Source organism: Pinus tabuliformis, chromosome 7 (assembly GCF_031772625.1).
Source record: "Pinus tabuliformis cultivar Carrire ecotype Pingquan chromosome 7, CPIR1, whole genome shotgun sequence".
Classification (NCBI taxonomy): domain Eukaryota; kingdom Viridiplantae; phylum Streptophyta; class Pinopsida; order Pinales; family Pinaceae; genus Pinus; species Pinus tabuliformis.
In genome coordinates, this window is record NC_142293.1 from 454,267,850 (window position 1) to 454,287,135 (window position 19,286).

The 19,286-nt window shown below is 33.9% G+C and overlaps 1 pseudogene; it reads left to right on the forward strand.

The window, feature by feature from the left end:
- Positions 1 to 19,286, forward strand: part of LOC149247921 (ubiquitin-activating enzyme E1 2-like) — a 155,183-nt pseudogene that overhangs the window by 118,065 nt on the left and 17,832 nt on the right.

Genomic DNA, 19,286 nt, shown 5'->3' on the forward strand with positions numbered 1-19,286 from the left:
TTTGTTCTGGTCGAGTGATCCACCTTTTTCATTTGTTGCAGATGTCGAACCTTCTGGAGACATGTGTTGGATATGCCGACGGAGCAAGTCGTAGTTCGCGGAACCTATCTTCCGCAGCCTGGGCCATTTTTGATCCAAGCGGCGAGTTAGTAAGTTTCAGAGGTGTATGTATTGGGAAATCAACGAATAACATCGCTGAGTATAGCGCGTTGATAGAACTACTCTCTGATGCCATCACACGTGGCATACGCCGACTAATTGTCAAGCTAGACTCACAGCTCGTAATACTACAACTCAATGGTATATATTCTGTTCACAATCCAGCTATTTATCGCATGTTCCTAAGGGTTAAGATCTTGGAAAGACGATTTGATTCAATTCAATATCAACATATTTCAAGAAACTTAAACACATTAACTGACTCATTAGCAAACTATGTGTTAGACAGACATTTGCAACATTTATAAAAGGGACACATCATCAAAGATTGTACATATGGATCATATAACTCAAACAGAATAAAACTCGAAAATCAAAATATATAAGCTGTTTATATAGTTCATACATAATGTTCTGTAACCAAGACAAAATTGGTCATATGACCTAAAACTCAAAAAGATGCTAGGGGGCACCCTAGCCTAGTGGTGCTCATGATAGCACGTCACGGCCTGTGCAATCATGCGCAAGAGATGAGTCCGTCATCTAGGTACACCGGTAGTGTGTCACTGCAGCTGTAAAGGTAACTCATCAATCCTCACATCGGGAATGCCGAGAGTAAGGCTCTCAACCTGCTCCTGCATAGTTGTAAGGGTCTCAGTATCGTCAAGGTCGCGAATAACAACTCTCCTAGCAGGCTCCACTGCCGGGGCAACAACTGGCGGTCTCGGGCGAACTACTGGACGAACAGGACCAATATCTGCATGCACCCAAGAGTACAATTAAAAGTCTTGATAGAATAAAGCACAACAACATTATAAATAAGAACAATAAACAGTAATATGGTCAAGGAGTTTACCAATGGCGCCCCATTGTTCGCCATCCGGTAGCACCAAATCCGGATCACCTCGGAAATCCATACCCACATATGGATACTCGGAAAACGCCATCTCCTAGCGCTCGAACCACCTGAAGAAGGCCTCAGTAAAAGTAATCTAAGGTTGACCAGCATGCCTAGACATGTGATCAACCCACCTCTGCATGCGTGGCTCGGTCGGGGAAGGAAAGTCGAGTATGATGTACTGAGGCTGCATCAGTGGGATTTTCTCCAAGGCGAAGGCAGTCAGAATAGAACCAAATCCAAAGTTCTTCAGATTCCCGTCCTTTACCTTGGTCAATTGACTTTTCATCTGAACAAGTACTACATCACACCACTTGAATACTTTCAGTTGGAGACACTCCAAGGCGTGTTGCATATAAGATCTGTTGTCAACATGTAGAGCTGCGCTACCGGCCATCCTACCAATGGTATACAGAATGGACCTGAGAGAGCTGTCAGTAATCTCACGGATAACAATCTTGCCGTCTCTGCTCAGCTGAGAACCTTCCCTGCAATACTGGCGAACATAATCTCTGGTGGAATCAGTCCCCCGGGCCGTACCTGACAAGGAAATGGGGGCACCTCGTCTTGACAATCCAGTCAAGAAGTACATGTCCTCTATGGTCAAGGGGATGGACTTTCCCCTAATCTGGAATACTTGGTTAACAAGATCCCAAGCATCAAGCATATACTGTAGCAAAGAAATATGTGCTCTCATGCTAGAGATATGGAAGAACTTAAGTAGGCCACAGTTCCGCAGCACGTTCACCGTGACCAGGTCATGGAGGGCAATCATGTCCTCCTCTTCATGTTCTCGTTCTCGCCATGCAAGGGATATTTTGTTCAAGGTTCCCTGCAAAGCAAACAAAGAAGGAGTAAGTTCCTGATTTTGATGAAAAACTGGCGAAAAATCATCAAAAAATGACTTGAAAACTCAGTTTTCTGAGCCCAGCGCAGGCAGAGAGTGTCCCTCCTGCGCTGAAGGTCAGGCTGCCTTAAGGCAGCTTGACATTCAGCGTAGGTTTCGAAAGGGGAACCTGCGCTGAAGTTAGGGCGATTTGGCAAAACCCCTGAGGCCCAGAAAGACTGAAAAACAGGCATGAAACTGGAAAATGAAACCATGAAAAGAAAGAGCTAGGGTTTAGCTTCTACCTGGTCCAGACGGCACCGAAAATCATCCGCAGAATCTCCCGGAATCAGCTGATGAAAATCAAGGGGGAAGAGGCACCTCCAGAGCTCCAACAAACCAAATGCAAATGAAATGGTAAATGAGAGGTAAAAACACCTTTTTATGGCTTTTTACGTAGTTTAAAGTGAAATATTAGGGTTATAATCTCATTTTCATGCAAATATTATTCATTTCTAACAAAGTTTGTTGCAGCAATTGAAAATGCAGTACTATACTTGAAAAGAGAAAAGCTAGTAGTGGTAAAAAATCAAAATTTGACCATATAATCGAGCAATTTTACCACGGAATTTATGCTCGTTAAAAAATAGAAAAGCAAGATCCGAGCAGTTTTAGCACATAGTTCATGCTCGTTAAAAAATAAACATAAGATTGAGCAGTCAAGCTCATTAAAAAATGAACATACCCCGGTAAATAACCATTGTGATCATAAATTTATTAGCCATAAAAAGCCTTGGTTGTGTTTGCACCTGCCACCTCCATTTCATTTGGCCAATTGTTCACCTCCATATGATTGTTTACCCATTTTGAGGAACAGCTGCGAAGAGTGATTTCACCTAGCCATCCTTGTGACACTGCCGTGATTGGAAAATTCCAACCTGTACCTGGAATCTGTTGCTATCCCTGTTTATCACTCGTTCCTCAAAAGACGAGTCTTCTTTGAGCTCTTTTCTCCTGACTCGTAAAATATGAAAAGTTTGCCGAGTTTTGGCCTTCCAGCTCGTTAAAGTGACCGGAAGAGCTATCCCTCCTCTATATTTTAATCTTTTTGGACCTGAGGGATTATTACACAAAAAGGTCGAGCGCTTGTTTTATTCGGCTCGTTAAAGTTATCGAAAACTCATCCCTTCTGTATTGTTTTATACTTTTTCAGACTTAAGGGATTAGATGACGAAAAAGGAATTTTGGAGTTAACTTTCTGTACCTTTTCAGACTCTCTAAAAATGAAAAGGACCGAGTTTTCCTTGTCGTTAGACTCGCTAAAATGATTAAATAGCGACAAACTTGTCTTTAGACGAGAACGAGTTTCCCTATCGCTAGGCTCGTTAAAACATAGCAATGGGCTTGCCCGAAGGGCAGGTTATAGAACAAGCATATGTTATCCTCCTCAAGCTTGACAAAAATAAAGAGGTACTGGTCAGAAATGACTGGGGAAAAATTGGGAGAACCTCAAAGCTTAATGGTAGCAAGTTGCTCTTGAACATGACACTTTTCCTCCGTATCACATCGGGTTGGGTTGTTTCATTCACCGGTCTCATCACCATGGTCTTCGCCAAACCATCCACATTTGGGGTAATGCTACCGATCCATCACATTAGTGTCGTTATATGTTCAAGAGATGTTGTTCAGAAAGAGTCAACCGTGTCCCATCCACTGCCATACATTATCCTTCATCCACCCATGATCGCCACCCTGAATCATATTTCACAGATTGTTTTCACCTCCACTAAAATCATTAGCTCCGTTCCGTGTCAATGATGTGGGATTCATTAAGGCCCTCCTTTGACGGATCGCTTCTTGTCAACTTTAGCTCATTATCCAAGAAGTTGATCTAGGAACACCCCCCTCAGTACTTTGAAGCTTGCATGCCTCAATTGCAAGTTTCTCACTTCCGGCGACAGGTATACATTAATGACCTTCGACCAGAAGATTTTGCGTGGTGTTCGACGCCAAGTCCTATATTCACACCACGTGAATTGTACTGAAGTACCTTGAGGGTCATTATCATTATCGGTGATTCCTCTCGTGCTTGTTAACGGTTTACATCATTGACCGGTAATCAAGCGATGTCTTTCCATGTTCGACTTCAATGCAATTCTCACATGGATCGACTTGTACTTAGAGTGAAGATTGGACGAGTTTGAAGACCCCGGATCTAGTTTCATCCATCCGCGCTGCGATATATATTCAGGAAATATAAAAACATTTGACATGTACATCATTGCAGCAGATGATCATCCTACTCAAAGGATGATAATTTCAGCAGAGAATTATCAGTCTACCATCAGACGATCGTCTGTTCTATGTACCAAAATGAATTTATAAAGCTGAGTATGGGAATGCCCGCCTCAGCTAGATCATGAAAGCAGAATGAAAAATAATGTATTGTATTGTATTTTATTACAGGTCACCTCTCAGCGATTGAATGAACTTCGGATCCTCCTGATAAAGCATTTCACCCGATAAACGACCTCATACTTTAGGGGGCAACTGTTATAGACATTTTTGTGCCTTACAGCATGAAGCATGAAATGTCAATAATCTAAGGGATCCAAAGTCCCTAAACATGTTGTTCCTACCCCTAGAGGAACAAGGTCAGCAAACCACAGCAGTAAATATCAGTTCTCCACCTGAAAACACTCAAAAACAAGCTAATTCTGGATCATGTCAACTGCTCCACTGAGCATCTGCGCTGAATGTCAACTGCTCCACTCTGTACCTGCGCTGAATGTCAACTGCAAAGAAGGCTACCTGCGCTGGGCGAGTTTGGCCAAGTGGCACAGTCATTCCTCAAGGTGTCAATGCCCAGGAAGCTTCCAAAATGACACTTGGATCAGGGAATTCGCCTAGTGATGAGTAAGAGGGTCTAGATCTCCAAGTGGAAGCAAGAACCTCCAAGTGGACTCAAGAACTGAAGAATAACTGAAGTGGGAGAGGACACTAGTGAGCTCCATGCCAAGCTCAAGCTGACTCATCCTCTCTCCAAATCTCCTATATATAGAGCTCTCTCATGAGGTCTAGGGAGGCTGGAATCTTGTGAATGTAAGGAAGTGCTGTTGGTTTGAGTATAGAACTATTGGGTGATTTGCTTGAAGGAGGTGAAGAGGAGATTTCTTTCTGCTGGGAGGTGGTGCTGGATTGGGCCTTTTATGGTTGTATCACTTCCTGAACTTTACTTCTTCCATTAATAAAGCATTTGAAGTTCTTCTATATGCATGTGTCTCAATGGCGTATTGATACTTGTATATTTGATTTATTCTAATCCTTGAATCAATTATGAATGTATGCTTCTTGTAGTTTCCCTCTCTTGTCATTTTGCAGGATCTTGGTGTAGCTGGGCCAGTGAAAGAGCAAGGAGCTGGGAGCAAGCAGCAAAGAGAGAAGATTGGATCAATCATTAGCGGAAGACAACGGTTAGTGGATCTCTTTCTCCCCTCTCTTACATCTCATAAAGAAGTAATCTCGAATAGCTTTGCTTTGATTGTTGCTGAGGTACTATCACCCTTAGAGTGGGATAGGGTCATTCTGTATTGGATACTTTTCCCAACAACATGTTGCCTCAACCTACTAATGATTTCTCAACCAGTTATTTTCCAATGGTTTATCATCCCTTGTTCAAGACACAAATTAGGTAATTCTCAATGAGCAAGCCCTACAAGTTTTTCAACTTGGGTATCGCCACAACATTACTTCAACACTGAACTCTCTTTTGGAGTTCAACACATAGGCATGCTTGGGCCTTAACAAGCAATGCGCATGCACAAATGTTTTCCTCTTGATATCAGGGAATACATAGGCACATCTAAAGGCCTCCCTTAATACGAGGAAACACATAGGAAATTACAAAAACCTACACAAACATATGAAATATAGAGGAAAGAGAAAATAATAGTCCAATGCCTCCTCTCCTCATCCTCGTTTGTTTTCCCCCTTAATTCCCCACAAACACATGTAATTTCCTCTATTTATCCTCTTAATTGTTGACTCTTTCAGCATGATCCACGAGGAAATTTGTGGGCATATCCTCTCATTCAGACACCCATTCTCCTTAGTAAATGGTTGCATAGCAATGCCATCCCTCTCAATAGGGATTTAGGTGATAAATTAAATGCAAGGCATGGGTTTATGACAAACTCCTCCTCCTGCAAACCCTTAAATCCATGTCCCCTCTCAACCTGTCATAATTTACAATTACGCATTATTTACATGAATTTACAAGATATAATAATATTTACAAGAGGTTTGACAAAGATGGTTGACAAAGAGGGTTGTCACACACATGTATTATGGGAATTTTATTTCTCAATACCTCTTGGTATATAATAAAGGTTAGAGAATCACATAAGACACACAAGAAAATATATGATAGTCTTATCATTTTAAAGTGGTGAAGCATTTATGGTGGTGCTCTTTCTAATATTGGATATTTCAAAATATAGTAAAGGTGTTATTACCTTCTTGCGGATATTACCCCAATTGGGGTTTTGGTTTCCTCTCATTTTTCTCTCAATTATTTGAATGATTAAATGTTTTTATGTTGGATAGGAGGTTAGCCTAGTAAAGTTTTGATTTGTTTATATTGTTATATGTTTTTTCATATTTTCAATAGTCTAATAGATATTGGCTCATGGTATTGTAACAAAGCCTATTTACAAGTTAAGAATCTCCATGGTAATGTGGGGTCAATCTCTATGGTTAAGAATCTTTTTAGATATCATTTATCTATATATATATATATATATAGTTTGCATCGAGAAGTGCTCTATAGCCCAATATGTTTGTGATGTTGTAGTGGTGGAAATGTTTGTTTGTAAACATTTTTATGTCAACTCAATTAAAAAATAATAAAAGGTAAAAAGTAATATATAACCAAATATGGGGGAGACTTTTTATTTTTATTTTTTTATTTGACAGATAAATCTGTAATTTCATTTGTAGATTAAACAAAATTACATTTTGTATCTACACATAAAAGTGTGTATTCATGAAAGATTTTACTATATTCTTTTAGTGGTAATGAAAGAAACAAAAAATCATATTACCGAGAATGATGAGACATATATACATCAAGGTTCCTCACAAAACTTAGAATTAACAAAGTAATATAACCCAGATACATTATAACAAAATAAGTGTGGGGGAGATGTTGTGATGCTTGTATATCACATTAAAATACATAACATATACATAATATTTATAAATTAAGATCTATTTTCTTATATAAATAAAAGAAATGATCCTGTAACCATATTTAAATTTAATTAATAAGCACATAAAAAATATACTTACAATAAACTGACAATATAATAAGTTTTTAACCATGGATATGGATATTCACTCCCACTTTACCATGGATATTATTAACTTGTAAATAGGCTTTGTTACGATATCATGGCTTATAAATACCACATGCCCAAAACCATAACTCATTTCACAATCAAAATATTTTATAAATATTTTATTTTAATTTATTTTTATAACATTTTTTTAGTTAAATATAAAACAAAAAAGGGTATTTATCCTCACTACTACTAAAAATATTTTGTGAATATTCCATCAAGATTAAAACAAGGTTTCAATAAAATAAAGAATAAGAGTACTTTTATATATAAAGATGTGAAATCTATATAATATAAATAATATTATTAATAACTAGCATAGATCCATCTTGACTAAAGGTCTACCAAGTGATGAGATGAAATCTCTCGAGGGAAAAATACTTCCTCAATTTTTTCACTAAAAAAGAAGTTGACATTTTGATATAATTGATCTCTCTTGATACTTGGTAGATCTAAATTTGAGATGGATCTATGTTGGTTTAGTTAATTTTTGTGGTTTTTTTAATATTGACAATGTGAGATGTATCATAAAATAAGTGTGTTGATGATTTTTGATGCCTACCAGCATGAGCTCTTGCGTCACTCTAGTGTTTTCCTTCTTAGTGGAGTAATGCTTCATGTCATAGCCACAATGCTCAAGTATGGTTCAGGTAGCAATGGATTGTAAAGGTATGGGTATAATGAGCACAATTATTTTTATGGACTTGGTTCTTTGGTGGTTTCCGTCATACCTATGGCGATTTGACCATATTATTGCTTCTTTTTTAGCTTCTTATGTTCTGTGGATGCCCCCACAAAAGAGGAGCATCAAATAAGTAGAAATTTCAAAGCAGTGCTTGATGGCAGCTATATGGTAATCTCAGTGTGGTCAAGATGGGCTCTCCCCTTTTCACTATACCCTCAATCCCGAGCTAGATTATGGATCTTGGGGTTTAAGAAGGAGTTGATGAGAGTGTTTATAAGGGGAGTAACCTTCTCATCACGCACTTCTCCACCCTCTCGGGTTTAAATAAAATGTTCCTCCCAACTGGTGGTATTATTGAAAGCTATGATTTTGGATTTCTCTCCTTTTCTTTTTCACCTCACTACCTTAGTTGTAAATTAGGCTCAAATTATAAGGGAACCCTTTCTGGATTTTCATAAAAAAATATAAATGGAAAAGCTTTCATATTCTAGATCAAGGACATCGACTAGGTGGAACGTTTGAAATAGAATATATAGAGATGTATGGGAATCATTGAAAATTTACAAAGCCTCTTATTTGAAGGGAAATTATTATAGGACTCCTTCTAGATGAAGGACTATTGCATCCTCTTAAATGCAACTGTCATTTTGAATTTATGGTTGCATGATTCAGACTCCTTAGTTGATATGTTTCTTTCAAGGATGAAGTGAATGAAAAGGTTTACACCCCTATAAAATAGATCCATGACATGCCAATTCCCTATATAATGGAACAAATAGAACATGCACCAGTTTTGGAAGTAAATAATATAGAGGTAAATTCTCTCCTATCTACTCTAGAAACCAAGGCTATCATTTGTAGGTTTATTTTTTTTTTGCCTAGATATAAATATTTACACCAATGGGTTTTCTCCTCATGGACACCCAACCATGACATTTATTTATGCTCAAATGGATTTTTCATAGTTTAGTTAGATACACAAAAATATCTCAACTATGTTATAAATGAAGGACCATCGTTTTGGGATAGAGCTAGGCTCTTTATTACAACATGGTTTCCAAAATTTGATGCTACTAATATGGTGGTCACAACCATGTCGGTTTGGGTGAGACTTCCGAATATCCCTCTTCCTTTCTGGCACCATAACATCATAAAGGATATTGAGAATTATTTCGGAAACTTCAAAATATGGACCTTGGAAGAACACAGAAACGTATTTTTTCCTCTGCAAGAATATGTGTAGGGATAGAGCTCAACAAGGGTCTACCTAACCACATTATTTTGAAACAAAAAAACTTTTAATGGTCCCAAGTTTTAGATTACAAGAACATGATTTTTCGATGTTGATCATGCTTTCAAACAAGAAATTTGCAAAACACATACACTCAACATAAAAATAATCCAAAAAATAAAAAGAGACAAGCTGAAAAGCCTAAAGGAAGGTAGACATATGATCCTTACCTTTCAAAAGATGAAGAAGAAGAAAACATGGAGATTCAATTGAGATCTAGGCATTTGATGGGATGGAGGGCACTAAAAGAGCTCATGTATCTAAATATTCAGATTCAGACAAAGAAAGCTCACCAAAGGCAATTGGAAAATAATTGGCTATGTTCCTTGTTGAACCAAGCTCAGAGGGATGGCAGAAATTAAAAAAAAAAAAACACAAAAAGAGAAATTAAATGATTATTTTCAGACTTAATTTCCGAATGTTGTCATGTTTATCTTATTTTATAGTTTTTCTCTATATTGCTCAATGTCATGAGGTATATATTCAAAATCAGTGTATGTAGAATGTAATTTTGTTCTTCCTTTTAAATAAAATTAAAAGTATATTTTTTCCATAAAAAAAAAAAAGTTAATTGACTATACTAATTAAAAATAATATATATTTAAAAAATTATATTCATGCAATTATTTAAAAAATTATATTCATGCAATTTGTTTCTCACACAGATTTAAAACAAAATTAAACTGAAAATTAATGTAAATATTACTTTATTATATAACTTATAAAGATTTAAATTAATCCCACTATTATTTTACTTGTTATTTGTAAATATTATTGGTAAATAATAACATTGATTTATTTTTTTATAATATTTGGTATTTACCATTAAACATCTAATACTAAGCTTTAATCAATCAAAATAAATATTTTTAATGTTTATATTCGCATTCCATTTGTCAGAATCTTAATTATATCATCTTTTATGTCATTCTGAATGTGTAATTGCCATATTTTATTTGAAGTAACAATTGTCATTGATATTAAACCAATTGAGTAAGATCTGTTCATCGTTATCGGTATAGTTGTTACCCAGAAAATTAATCTAGACCATTCTCTTTGAATTCGATTAAGATTTATTAGAATTATTAATTTAGGAACATGTTAATTCGTTACATAAAAGAAAAATGCTTTCACCAGACATCCCTAGTATTTGTTTGGAACTTCCGAAATGTTTCTATCCATGTAGGGATTAACATCCATTACTCGATGATCGATCCACTTCTAATTGGACCATAAAGTTTTTCGTCCTCATGCCTAATTATAAGTAGTGGAGAGTTATAAAAAGGATTTTAGGGTGAAAGGAGAGAGAGTAGAGTTGTAACTAGAGTATTTATGGTGACATCTTTTTTAATGTTTCTGGTTAATGTAAGGTTTAATATAATTAAGAAATTGAGTTATTTTTATTTATATTTAAATTTTCTTTTTATCAAAATTTAGTAAAACTAAAGAGAAGCTCTAAACATCACAATAGTAATAGTAGTGTTATCATAACCAAACCTAATGCCAATATTAAATACATATAGATATCCCTATGACTTCTCCCCATTTGATATAAGGCATGAGTTTTAACTTTTCTCCACTGGTGGAAGGAAATGGAAAACATCTCCGCTAGATAGAAGTCATTGACAAGAGGATATGGTTCAGAGTTGCATGCAGAGTGTGGGATGATGCATGGGATGATGCAGAGGATGCGAGAAGTGTGAGAAGGGGCTTTGGTGAGCCCCAAAAGAAATGAGTAAGAAAGCATGGTGATGTGGAGAAGTTAGCAGTTTACAGAGGTCGAAGGCACTTCTGGAAACGTTCGATAGCAACCAGATGATTACGTGGGGATGTAGATATTACGACTAGAACATAGTTGGTTTTTAGTTTAAAATTTTAATATTTTTCTTCAAAATTATAAAAAAAAATAAATAAATATTATAATTACATTTTTATTAACAAAATTATATAAATTAAAGAGATGACAAATGTCAAAACAAAATTATATAAATTAAAGAGTTGACAAATGTCAAATTACATCAGAAGAATCAAAATTTTTACTTTATAATACATTTTACATATTAAAAAAAAAATAAAAATTAAGTTATAAATTTTTTTTTTTTATTATTATTATTATTAAAAGAATTAATATATAAATTAAAAAAAGTATAGAATAAGATTATTAACCAAAGAGATTTACTCCTAATTTAAATGATTTGTATATAGGCTTTATTATAATGTTATGAACTAATACCAGGATTTATCAATATCACACTCACTTCATATTATACTTATTAACCCCTGTCAAGACAGGATTCTAACAATCTATTTAAAATTTGACTGTTATTATTTTATCTTTGATTTATGTAAAACCCAATATAAAATTTAAAAATAAATATCATATTTTTATTATAATTAAAAAAAAAAGATTTTCAAACACTCCATAGCAAAAATTTTGATATGTTATTTCAGCTTTAATGTCATGTTTCCCAATCTCATCTATAAACTCTCTGCCATAATAATATATGTACATGATTTTTTATGCATCAACCTTAATCTCGACATTTGAGACCTAACCTAAGGTGACCACTGTCGTAACTGAAGGCGGATGGTACGTGGACACAACCAACAGTGAAGCTTATTGACATTTCCAATGCATTGGGACAAATGATATGTGATAAACTGTGGCACCTCGTAATCGTGGGCAATTCATGATCAAGAAAAGAAAGAGGTGCAAAGTCTGCAAGAATCTTGTCAAAAGCGTTCTGGACTGGACAAATGCAACTCCATGTTGAGAAAAAAGGAGAGAAGTTTCTGATGACTCAATGAGCAAGAATTCAATCAAGGCCCAGTTTCGAGAAGTTTTATATAGATCAACAGTGACAATGGTATTTGTCTACATTGTTCATGTGGCTACTCTGTACTTCAAATAAAAATGGCCAATTTCGATCTAGTTTGGATCTGGGTAACGAGGCACTGAAATTGAAGCAATAAATACTTTCATTGGAGAAAGTGACAATGGTATTTGTCTACATTGTTCATTGTTCACGTGGCAACTCTGCACTTCAAATAAAAGTGGCGAATTTCGATCTAGTTTGCATCCGGGTAACGAGGCAGTGAAATTGAAGCAATAAATACTTTCATGGGAGAAATGCACTGTGGATATGGAAGCAGGCTATGCTTCCTTCGCAAAGTTGTTCGAAAAATTGTTTACAGTGTTGACAGCCAGTAGGATGGCTCTCTCGGATCGCATCAAGTATTCCTCGCATTTTTAAATGTCAAATGTTCCAAAATAAGATTGACATTAAAAATAATAATATTTTTTAATTTCAAATTATAAAGATTTATCATCTTTCTAAAATAAATTATATTCAAAAAGAATTTAACATATTTACGGTGATGAACTTTCACATTAAGTTAAGTATAATTAAGTGTGGAAATTTGGATTTTTGAATATTATTTCATATATTATTTAATTTAAGAATTTCTCAAATGTATTTATTTTTATATATAATGATGTTACTTTACATTCAAATCAAAATTGGTTTATTTTATTAGTTTTTTCCAATACAAGATTCTAATGAGTAAAAATGTAAATATGTAAATATGCAAACTTACTCATTACCACTACCACAAAAAATTTATGCAATTTCTTACTCTTTAATAGGAAAATTATTTTTTTATTTTATATATCAATTTACAATTTTTATAAAAGCATTATTTTCACTTTAGTGGCTGGACTATGCTACCTATGTAACATTTGTTTCATATAGCATTTGTTTTAATTAATCAATTTAATTAAAAGGGTAAAGCATAACTACTATGCAGATAAATATAAACTATTGCTTTGTGTATGCTACCATGAAAAATTTAAAATATCCATTGAGATTGAATCTCTACCATCCACCAAGAATATTCATAGTAGTATACACATGTCAAAGATTCAAATTTCTCTTCAAAGTAATTATCTCTTTTTTATATGAATTGGTGCCATATGAAGTGAGTTATGGTTTTTTGGCATGTGGTATTGATAAGACACAATATTAACTCATTGTATTGTAACAAAGTCTATTTACAAATTAAGGCTCCCTATAGTAAATTGGGACTAAATATCTATGATTAAGAATCTTGTTTCATGTTTTTTAAATGTAAAAATATTTAACTTATATATTAATTTTTTTGTTATAATTAATAATAATAATAATAATAAAAAAATTATAATTTTGTTAGTTTTTGTGTTTTCTTTTCTTTCTTAATTTTAGCATCTTAACTTATATCACTAAGTGTTTTGATTCTTGCTCTATGTTGATGTCTATTATTGTGCTTGGTAGTTAATTTAAATTTTGTAAGTGCTATTCCAAAGTATCAAAGTAAATATTATAATTTTATTTTACAAATATCGTAACTATTTTTGCAATATTAAAATTTTATTTCTAAATATATTTTAAATATTATAATTTTTAGTTTAATAAAATTATTTGTAAAATTTAGCTTTTCAAAAAATTTTATCATTGAAAAATTCCTTAAATTTTATTTTGAAAATCAAATTAATTATATTAATTTTAATATACTTTTTCTTCTGTAATAGCATTACTAATTCACTCTGTCTATAACACTTGTGGTGACTTTTTAGTCAAAAGGAGGCTCTTACCTCTAAGCCACAAGCCGCTCGAACATAAGTTCATTAAACTTTGTCTTAGACATGACATTTCACTCATCACATGATGTCCAACATTGAATCTCATCATACTAGAACCTCTAGATCCCTCACTAGGTGTGCTACCTCTAGGCTCATTGATATGATTCTTAAATTCATTTTGGAAATATCTTCCTTGTTGTTTCCTCTATTTCTTATGGCATTTGGATGCATCTCATTTTTATTGGTTCTCCACTTAGGCTTTTTTCACTAGCTTTCTTCTTGCCCTCTTAGGAATTGAAGGTTGTTGAGGAACATGCAACAAAGATAGTAGTCACAGTCTCTTTTCACCAAGATGGCATTAATCTCTTCTTTGGGGTGCATTTCATCTATCCGTCAACTCTAGGATTCCTCTATCCCACTTGTTTCTTTCTTTCGTTGGTTGCTATGACGGGCTAGCACGTTCATAGCCCTAAGGGAGGTGGAGTTCAGAAAAGTATCTATGACTTGTGCACACCACTACCAAGCTCACACTCACATAAGATCCAATTTGATATTCTTGTAGCTAAGGATAAAGTGCATCATGAGCAACAGGGTATTCTAGATTCAATTTCTGGAGGGTATCATTACATGGATCCTTTACACAAGGAACACCAAAAGCCTTGAAATGGGCTCACCTCTAGGTCTAGCTTCAACAACACACTAAAAGCATGCAAACCACCCCATTGATTTGGATACTTTCTTATCTTGATGACTCATAATTTTTTTATTATTTGTTGTATTGTTTATTTTGTTTAGGTATTTAGGACAACTACTTTCCTTTTTAAACCAATTCTAGAAACACAAAGCTCTAGTCTATAATTTTTATATTCTATCTTATGGTTTTTGTTTTGCTTATCTACACAACTATACTCTCTTTTCATAAATATTTTTTTTCCCACTCATTTATAGACCATAACTAACTAATATCTTTTTGTCTTTTGATTTGGTTTTCATATATGTAACACAAATAACCATTCATAACTTATATAATAACTAATAACTTATATGATTTTGTAAAATAATAGCTCCACACATATATAACATGGCTCATTCATAGCATTAAAATCATATATATTGCTTATGAACTCTTCATAGTTTAATTTCTTATGAACAACAATAACATCTCAATTTTTTTTGGTTAATTTTTAAAAATGATATTTTCTTCTTAATTAAAAAACTCAGCGAAGCACTAATCATTTTTTTCATTAAAAAACCAATTAATTTGATTGTACAAAACATTAATCATAATAGTTTTAATCTCACCCATACATACATATATATATATATATATATATATAATGAGATTATATATAGTTATGTATATCTATATCTAAATCTAAATCCAAATAATAAACAAATATATATATGATCATTGACACACACGGGCGCCATATAGTTTAATGCTGCCGTATATTTTTAGGTGATATGATCACATCGTGAAAATAAATTGAAACACATGATTTGGATGACCCACGTCTTGTTCGAACAGTAAATGTATAAAGATTTTATTTAATTTGTGTGGTTTGGTTGTGGATGACGTGAATGACAGATGATTTATCATACCAGTAAATCCTATCTGGGTCTTAGTTCAAGCCTGACCTGAGACTTGTCAGATCTCTGGTCACCTGATGAAGATGAGAGACTTATCGCCTATATCATCAACAACCACCTGCAGGACTACTCCTAGACCTGTGTCACTCAACATGTTCGTAATCATTTATTAATTTGTCACCAGCTTGCAGTTTGATTTCATTTACAGTATTGCAATGAAGATTAAACATTTTTTGGGATGGAAGTAAGGTTATAAATTTTTTCTTAAAAGTTAAGATTTTATAAATATTCTTCAAATTGATGTATAGGAGGCTAAATAATTAACTTCGTTTCTATTTATCAGATCAATTTTATCACATTCTAAAATATTTTAGAAATCTACAGTATTAGTTTGAGTAATAAGTAAAATGATTGTTTTTAATGAAACTGGTATAATTTTTTTTAGTTCATTCATTTGAATATGGGGTTAATTGAGCTATATCAATAGACGTAGGGTTTAATTTTTGCAATTACATTAAATATAAAAGTAACCCAGCAAAAAGACAAATTATTAATGTTTCATGCTTGATGGATATATTACTCGTAATAGGGACAATTCAATGCTAGCATATGCAAGGCTACAAAGATGGGGAAAGAATTGTAGACTGAGATGGACTAACTACTTACGCCTTGCCATTAAATGTGGTGGATTCTCACACTTGGAAGAATAAGTCATTATACACTTGCAATCCATTCAAGGGAACAGGGTTCTTTTTGCTTTTATCCATTCCAGCTCTGCTCTATGGTTCCTTTATTTTCTTTGAACATTCATTGTATTCTATTCCTTGCTCATCTTGTTGTTGTCACAACCCTAAGCAGGTGCCTTCAAATCACATCTCAAAGAGAAACTTTTTTCACGCCAAACTTAAAGTTTCAAATCACATTTTAAAGAGAAACTTTTTTGACGCCAAACTTAAAGGTTAGTCATATTGCAAATGTTTTCAAGTCCATAATAGACTTTCCAACTGCCAATAATCATTTTCTCAATGCTCTAATTCAAGTTGAGTTGATGATGAATGTTAATTACTAAATATTTGTATGAAGAAACGTTCTCTAAATAATTGTCATCATAGATGAAATTGTCATGGTTGATATTTTTGGATTTGTTATCATGAATTTAGTTTTGTCGGTATTAATAGTCATAATCATCTTGGAGCACTAATCATGGAGGATTTTAGGTTGCTTGTCAAAATTTTCATGGTTTCTAGCTCAAACAACAATATCCTCAACATAATACAGAAGAGTAACAACCATACCAACAAGATTCAAGCCAACACATGCAGAAGCTTCCAAATACGCTTCTAGCTTATCAATGTAAATGCCAAAAAGGGCAGGGGATAGGGGACATCCTTGCTTAATGTTGAGATTGCATTTAACTTTTGTAGACCAACCCTTAGTGTTCTTAAGCCTAGTGGCAACATTCTCATATAGTTGAATCACAAAAATCTTCAATTCAAGAGGAAACTATATCTCTTCAAATATTCTCCATAACTTATCCTGACTAACTGTGTCGAAAGATTCTATAAATTTAACAAAAACAACAGAGGAGTTCAACTTTAATATTGCAACATTGCTTGGAAATCATCCTAAGAGTGACAAGATGGTCAATATTTGAGTGTTGTCTTCTAAAACCAACTCACCTTTTAGCTCTTTTGTCAAGTCTTCATGTCTTTCAAGTCATAGGCTAATCTTCTTTTCCAAAATGAGCCCCTATAGTTTGGCTAAGATGTGGCTAACCGTAATGATCATGTAATTAAAGGGGACATTTTTATCCCCAATTTTAAAGATAGGCACAATGGCTTTCCATCCAAGGCTTAGGAAAGCCATGTTTTACAACCAAATTGAGAAGCTTGTGAATATAGGGAATGGGGATAAACTTTCCTATTTGGAAAATCTCAGCTTGGTAGCCTTAAATATCCTTGGTTTTCCCATTAGTGAGTTTCTTAATCTCAAACTCCACGTCTTTCGAACAGAAAATATCCTCCTCTACAAGAATGTTTAAGATGCTTCTCGTGGTGTCCCAAGAGTCTTAAATATTCTTAAGACAAGTATCCCAGTTCTTCATGAAGATCAAATTATTTTTTTTTTGTTTTACAAACATGTATATTTCTCCAAAAAACTCTAGGCTCATCTTTAGATAGGTGGAGAAGGCCCACTTGCCTCTTCTTTATATAGTATTACTTTCAATAAGAGCTTTGTACACACTTAATTTTTTAAGGGTTAGAGGTTTTATTATTTTTCTTATAGGACACCTAAGTAGAGTATTTGTTAATAATAATGGGAAAAGTCATAGTAAAATTATAGTAAATGAGATCAATGTTATTACTATATGTTAACTCTTGTAGAAAAGACTAACTATTTTGCATAGGGTTAGTGTGTATATAAAGATTTATAATTAGAAATAAGAGTCTACTCTCAAATTTATTATTTTTTTTAATTAGAATACAAGTATATATTTTGAACCTTGCATATATTAGTTACCATATACTCACATTCATTCACTTACGGATCTAGCTACTCTTACAATTTTTTCAAATAATTTTTTGAAATTAACTACATTTTTTTTGTATTTAAATTAATTTTTTTAAATCATTTAGATTTTTTTGCCATAATATTTTTTTTTGCGGGGGAGGGGGGAAATTACATTTTGGGGGGGAGGGGAATTACACATTTTGGGGGGTGGGGGGGGAATTACACATTTTAATTATTTAATTTGTTTTTTTTTTTTAATTTCGGGTTGTATCATTTTAAGGGTTTTTTTAATGATTTAATTTTTTATTAAAATAAATGAATCAAACGACTACTTCAATAATTGGCAGGTTGATATTCTTTGGCAAACTCATAATTTGGATGACCGAGCTCTTTCTATGGAAAACACGTGATTTGGATGGCCCAGATGACGTTCGAATAGTAAATATTCAAAGATTTTAGTTCAGCTGATGCTCATGTCCAAGTCATCAACCAGGAGAAGAAAATTATTATTTAACTCTAGGTTTTTCCGCCGAATAAAATGGAGAATAATACCATTCAAAAAATATAACGAATCGTGAAAGAACGATAATATAATTGTAAGAAAAGGTAGGAGGATGATGTTTGGAATAAAATTTGGAAAATCAGGTGCTCCATCTCCATCCCAGCCTGACATAGACCAGTGTTCGAATCTTATATATGTATAAATATAATGGGCCAGTTCCCACTTGTGCGACCAAAGCACTTAGCAATTAAGAATCAGCCGTTGTTGATAGCACCACATGCTCACAGACAGACATTCATTCATTCACTCGTACAACTAAAGTAATGAAGCGCCGACAGGGTACCCGAGTGCAAGGTGTGCCCTCAGCTCCCTCCAAACCGAAGCTACGAAAGGGTCTCTGGTCACCTGATGAAGATGAGAGACTTACCGCCTATATCGTCAACCATGCATCGCAGGGTTACTCCTGGACCTATGTCGCCAAACAAGCTGGTAAGCTATTTTTCAATGCAGTATGGCAATGAAGATTAAACATTCTCTTATATTATTTTGATTTTTTTGGTTTGTTGTTTATTGATGGATCACCAGCTTGCACTTTAATTTCATTTGAGGCCTTTTTTTCAATACAGTATTACAATGAAGATTAAACATTCTCTTATATTATTTTAATTTTTTGGTTTGTAATTTCTTAATCACCAACTTACACTTTAATTTTATTTCAGGCATATTTTTTCAATGCAGTATTGCAATGAACATTAAACATTCTCTTATGTTATTTTGACAATTTGAGTTTGTCAGGATTGAAATAAG